Below are 6963 nucleotides of genomic sequence, written 5' to 3'. Positions count from 1 at the left end.
GGTTTTATTTTTTATCTTTTCTTCTTTTGCGTATACAGGACTCCATTAACCAGAAGCCCTGTCCGACGGCGAACTTGCCGAACTCACGATGCAACAGTCAGGGATTAAAGAAGGCTGCGACGAACACTCAGGTGGTCTCCATTACGAGCATTAAATTCGATTACATACACCAAGTCTGCAGCTTATCCCTCGAGGGGGACATGTTAATTTAGTCCAAATCCCTTGCTTACCGCACTATTTGTATCAGTCTGCTTTATTAGCAGACCTTCTTTCATAAATAACGCAGCACTTCCTTTTTGCAAGTACATTACCTTTTCATTGCAATTGCGTTATCTTTTACATATGTTCATTATATGACATCTTGCACCCGTATACTTTGGTACGGCCGAATACACCAGGGGCTTCTGTTCCCCAGATTATGGTGTGATTAAGTCCGAACACTTTCACAAGTGCGGCACCCTGAACTTATGGCATTATATGAATCAGCTCTGAATCATGTCTTGGGTCAATAGTTGGGTTTGCCCGGCTCCCATGTTTTGGTACCTTACGTTCCGTTCCGTCGGCTAAGGTAGCACTGGGAGAACCACTGTGATTGCGCCCCGGTTGAGCCGGGTTAACGCCTCAGTGGAGAAAGCTAAAACTGACTGGCATGATAAGGCGAGAGACTGGTCGCTGTTCGAGAGGTCCTTTCGGGTCCCTAAAGACTCATGCCGCTTCGAGCGAAGTTCCGGATGATGTCCGACGAAGGCGTGGATAGCGCCCCGGATTCGGTCTTCCGAATACCAGGGGCTTCGCCGAAATTTAAAATTATAGAATTCTATGGCTAAGTGAGAGTGTTCAAGCATTATAAGTCCGGTTGCCTTGTTCGTCGTGTTGAGCGCCTCCCTAGATGGACCCAAAAATGGGAACAAGAGTGCTCAAGTTTATCACCGAACACCCCAGCACTCGTGGCTTGGGGGCTGAAGCCAACGACTTGCCATCTCTCAGATTTAACAAACGGCCGAACAGAAGGTAATATTTTAAATTCAACAAGCGTTGCTCATGGCGCACATAAACGAAGTTTCAGCGCACAGGATAAAAACACAGCGAGTTCACTCGAAGATTACATTTCGGGGGCACTCATCTGCAATATCGCAGGCTCCCTTCAGGACAACTTTATAATATCACTACGGCGTGCGATGCTCCTTGCCCGGCGGCGGCGGATCCGTGTGAAGCTTCTCCGCATCCAGTTTGCCCCATTGCACCTTTATGCGGGCAAGGGCCCGACGAGCGCCTTCAATGCAAGCGGAGCGCTTGATTACATCCAGCCTGGGGCATGCATCCACCAGCCGCCGCACTAGGCCAAAGTAGCTGCCAGGCATGGCCTGCCCAGGCCACAGCCGGACTGTGAGGCCCTTCATGGCCTCCTCAGCTACCTTGTGGAGTTCGACCAGCTGCTTCAGCTGGTCGCTTGGGGGCACCGGATGGCCGGCCTCAGCATACTGAGACCAGAAGACCTTCTCCGTTGAGCTCCCCTCCTCGCCACGATAGAATGCGGCGGCATCAGACGCACTACGCGGCAGATCTGCAAATGCCCCTGGAGAGCTCCGAATTCGGGTAAGTATCCGGTAATTTACATTAACATGCTTGCTCTGCATGAAAAATGCCTTACCCGCCGCTATCTTCTTCATGTCCTCTACCTCCTGATGGGCCTTCTGGGCCTCGGCCTTGGCGGACTTGGCACTTTCGAGAGCCGAGGCAAGCTCGGACTCTCGAGTCTTGGAGTCATGCTCCAAACTCTCATGCTTTTCCATGAGAGCCTCGAGCTCTTGCCGAACTTCCGCCACCAGTGCCGCTTGCTTTTCTCGCTCAGCCCGTTCTGTGGCCGCATTGCATTCGGCCACGGACACGGCATCCTTCAGGGCTGCCACCTCGTTGGTGGCCCCTGCATTACACATATTATCCTTATTAATTTTGTTTGCAACCAAAACCCTTTTCTGTAAGGTACTTATTTAAAGTGGTGTTATTCACCTTCTTTTTCCTTGAGCTGCCTCTTGGCATGGCCGAGCTCTTGCTCCGACCGCTCAAGGTCCTTCTTCAGCGCCTCGACCTCCGCCGTCAATGCGGCAGAGGTCAACAGCGCAGCCTGCAAACCCATATTGACATATTTTTTAGCAACCCTGCGTATATCTTGTTAGATCCTTAGTCCGGCTTTTCTTTCCGAACACCGAACTAAGCATCAGGGGCTACTGTCTATGCGGTATTACATTACATTATTTTAAACTTCTTACCTGAAAGCCTGTTAGAAGGCTGTTGCAGGCTTCGGTCAGCCCGCCCTTGGCGAGCTGGACCTTCTCAATCACCGCACTCATGAGAGTGCGGTGTTCTTCCTCGATGGAAGCGCCTTTAAGCGCCTCCAGCAGGTTATCCGGCGCCTCCGGTTGGACGGAGGCCGCCGGCGCCACGGTCCTGCCCTTCTTTCGAAGGGGCTGCTTGCCGGACTCTGGAACCGCTACGGGTTCCGAGGTAGAGTCCGGCACAAAGTCCGGGAGGACGCCTGACGGCGCCTCCGGAGCCTCCTCCTGGCGGGTCCCTCTGTGGGATTCCGCCTCGTCGTCCTCGTCGACGCGCGGGGTAGAGGCAGTCGGGATAGAATTTACATCCGACGGCGCCAAAGACCCGCTCATCGAGTCGGGAAGATCGTCAACGGCCGGACTACAGGCAGAATGCAGCGTTAGAAGGACACTACATGGCATACAATGTACGGCATATAAATGATCTGAATGCTTACGATCCTGCCGGACGCCTGGCCCTTGGAGGCCACTCTTCCTCGCCAACATTGATGTTGGCGAAACTGTCCGGGGGGATAGTTCTCCCCCTCTTGGACCCTTCGGCCGCCCCGATTGGGGAGGCCTTCCTCTTCTTCTCTCCCTCCTCCGGGAGAGAGTACTCCTCCTCCTCCTCCTCGTCTTCGGGGGAGGAGTCCTCGTCGTCGTCAGACGCCTGATTACGGGAACTCTTTCGAGTCCCCGTGGCCACCTTCTTGGCCTTCTTCTCCGGCACCACGTGCGGTGCCGGAACCAGCAGCCTTGCTAAGCGGGCATCCACTGGTTCTTCTGGCATGGGAGCCGGGCTGATGAGCAGCTGGGCCTTCTCCATCTAGTCCTGTCAAGGGAAGAGGCAGATTAAAAACCTCGCTAGAGTCAATCTAATTATTGCAAGTGTCCCGTAATGGGGTCGAATCACTTACCTCGTCAGTCGGAGACTGCGAGCTAAATCCGCGGTCTTCGGTCGCGGATGTGGGGGCTTCGGCGCCCTTGAACAACACCCTCCAGGCGCCTTCGTACGTTGTATCGAAGAGCCCGCTCAACGTCTGGTGTTGTTCCGGATTAAACTCCCACAGATTAAATACCCGTTCTTGGCATGGGAGAATCCGCTGGAGGAGCATGACCTGGACCACGTCGACGAGCCGGAGCCTATTGCTCACCAGCTTCTTGATGCAGGCTCGAAGTCCCGTCACCTCCACCGGATCACCCCACTGCAAGCCCTTCTCTTTCCAGGAGGTGAGCTGCGTGGGGATTCCAGATCTAAATTCGGGGGCCGCCGCCCATGTAGGCTTGCGCGGCTCGGTGATGTAGAACCACCCCGATTGCCACCCCTTGACGGAGTCCACGAAGCTCCCTTCTAGCCAAGGGACGTTGGGCAGCTTCCCCAACATGGCGCCTCCGCATTCCGCTTGCGTCCCCTTCACAACCTTTGGCTTGACGTTGAAGGTCTTGAGCCACAGGCCGAAGTGGGGCCGGATGCAGAGAAAGGCCTCGCACACGACGATAAACGCCGAGATGTTGAGGACGAAGTTCGGCGCCAGATCGTGGAAATCCAGGCCGTAGTAAAACATGAGCCCCCGGACGAATGGATGGAGCGGAAAGCCCAGTCCGCGGAGGAAGTGGGGAAGGAAGACGACCCTCTCATGAGACCCTGGGGTAGGGATGAGCTGCCCCGCGTCGGGCAGCCGATGCGCGATGTCGCTGGAAAGGTATCCGGCGTCGCGCAGCTTGGTGATGTCCTCCTCCTTGGCGGTGGAGGCCATCCATTTGCCTCCCCCTCCGGACATATTCGGAGAAGGGTCGAGGTGGGATGCGCGAGCTTGGGCGTTGGAGCTTGAGTTCGCAGGGATGAATAAGCAAAGGAGGAAGAAGGCGTAGGTGAGAAGGTAAATCCTCATCCCTTATATATGGGCGGACGAAACTATGCGTCCCTCACCGGCCTGGTAAAACTCGCTTATCTGCCAAGCGCCACCATCAATGGCGCGGTTGGGTTACCCACGCACGTATTGATGAGAATCCCGGAATAAGGGGAACACGATCTCTGCTTCGACAGGATGTGCCAAGGAAACCGCTTCGCTAAACGTGCTGAGGTGGTATAGTAATTCAAACAAGGGCTTGGTAGCGGTGTGATGTCACGCCGCATAATACGTCAGCAGATTGGATCAGTATATATGTTTTATTCTCTCTATGATTGGAACGTGGAAATTATTTTTGCAGAGCCGGACACTATCCTGGTGTTCATTATCTTCTCTGAATTATTCAAGGAGGGGAGCCCGCCTTGCAATGCCGAACATTATGCACGCCGGACTCATCGTCATTGAAGACCGGTTCAGGGGCTACTGAGGGAGTCCTGGACTAGGGGGTGTCCGGACAGCCGGACTATCAATATCCGTCGGACTCCCAGACTACGAAGATAGAAGATTGAAGACTCCGGCTCGTGTCTAGAAGGTACTTTCCTTGGCGTGGAAGGCAAGCTTGGCAATACGGATATGTAGATCTCCTACCATTGTAACCGACTCTGTGTAACCCTAGCCTCTCCGATGTCTATATAAACCGGAGGGCCTTAGTCCGTAGGACGAACATTACATCTCAACAATCATACCATAGGCTAGCTTCTAGGGTTTAGCCTCTTTGATCTCGTGGTAGATCTACTCTTGTACTACCCATATCATCAATATTAATCAAGCAGGACGTAGGGTTTTACCTCCATCGAGAGGGCCCGAACCTGGGTAAAAACATTGTGTCCCTCGTCTCTTGTTACCATCCGCCTAGACGCACAGTTCGGGACCCCCTACCCGAGATCCGCCGGTTTTGACACCAAAAGTGATGATCTACATGCCATCAAGTATCTCCCCATTAAGCTTAAAGGACCAGCCAGACATTGGCTGAATAGCCTGACGGCGAACTCCATCGGCAGTTGGGAAAATCTTGAGGACACATTCCTCGACAACTTCCAAGGCACTTACGTGCGACCACCGGATGCTGATGACTTAAGTCACATTACCCAACAGCCCGGAGAGTCAGTCAGGAAATTCTAGACTCGGATCCTAACTAAAAAGAACCAAATTGTCGACTGTCCGGACGCCGAGGCCCTAGCGGCCTTTAAGCATAATATCCGCGACGAGTGGCTCGCCCGACACCTCGGCCAAGAAAATCAAAAGTCCATGGCGGCCCTCATGACACTCATGACCCGCTTTTGCGCGGGCGAGGATAGCTGGCTGGCTCGCAGTAGCACCACGCCAAGAAACTCCGGCACTTTAGATGTCCGCGACAGTAACGGAAAGCCACAGTGCAATAGACATAAGCGTCGGAATAATGGTGAGAACGCTGAAGATACGGCAGTCAATGCCAGATTCAGCAACTCAAAATCTAGTCAGCAGAAAAAGCCGTTCAAAAGAAACAATCTGGGATCATCCAGCCTGGACCGCATACTCGATCGCTCGTGCCAGATTTACGGTACCCCCGACAAACCAGCCAATCACACTAACAGAGATTGTTGGGTGTTCAAATAGGCTGGCAAGTTGAATGCCGAAAACAAGGACAAGGGGCTGCACAGCGATGATGACGAGGAGCCCCGGCGTCCGAACACTAGGGGACAGAAGAAATTTCCCCCCAGGTGAAAACAGTAAACATGATCTATGCCACCCACATTCCCAAATGGGAAGGAAAGCGTGCACTTAGGGATGTCTATGCGATGGAGCCAGTCTCCCCAAAGTTCAACCCATGGTTATCCTGTCCAATCACCTTCGATTGTAGGGACCATCCTACCAGCATCCGTCACGGCGGCTCAGCCGCATTGGTCCTTGACCCAATCATCGACGGATTCCATCTCACGCGACTCCTCATGGACGGTGGCAGTAGCCTGAACCTGCTTTAGCAGGACACAGTATGCAAAATGGGCATCGATCCATCACAGATCAAACCCACCAAAACCACCTTTAAAGGTGTAATTCCAGGGGTAGAGGCCCGCTGTACGGGCTCAATAACACTAGAAGTGGTATTCGAATCTACGGATAACTTCCGAAGCGAGGAATTAATCTTTGATATCGTCCCTTTCTGTAGTGGCTATCATGCACTACTTGGACGAACCGCGTTCGCTCGATTCAATGCGGTACCACACTATGCATACCTTAAGCTCAAGATGCCAGGACATCGCGGGGTTATAATAGTCAATGGAAACACAGACCGCTCCCTCCGTATGGAAGAGCACACTGCGGCCCTTGCGGCAGAAGTACAAAGCAGCCTTCTTTGATAGACAGCCCATTCGCCACGCGTACACAACTACACACTCAAAATACCATGGGCATAGGTGGATGCGAGTCGACGATGCTTCCTACAGTGCAGTTCAGCCGCCACGAGGCCCGCATACCCTTCTTCTTTCTTTCTTTCAGGACCCTACTTTCGGGCAGCCCCTTCAGAGAACCGGGGCATCGGACTCATCACATGAGGGGACACCAAGGAGGCAAGAGGCTTTGCACACAAGGGAATACCCAGGTGGTCTCTGTCAATGATCACTATACCTGCTTTACATACCCGCATGCAGCCTGCCCTTGGACATGACATGTCAAATAGTCCCATTTGTTTCTGCTTAAACGCATTAATTGTACACATACGCCTTGTCATATTATACAAATAACAACGGGAAATAGTATATAGC

The sequence above is a fragment of the Triticum dicoccoides genome, chromosome 5B (assembly GCF_002162155.2).
Source record: "Triticum dicoccoides isolate Atlit2015 ecotype Zavitan chromosome 5B, WEW_v2.0, whole genome shotgun sequence".
Lineage (NCBI taxonomy): Eukaryota > Viridiplantae > Streptophyta > Magnoliopsida > Poales > Poaceae > Triticum > Triticum dicoccoides.
Note: the sequence above shows the minus strand (reverse complement) of the source record.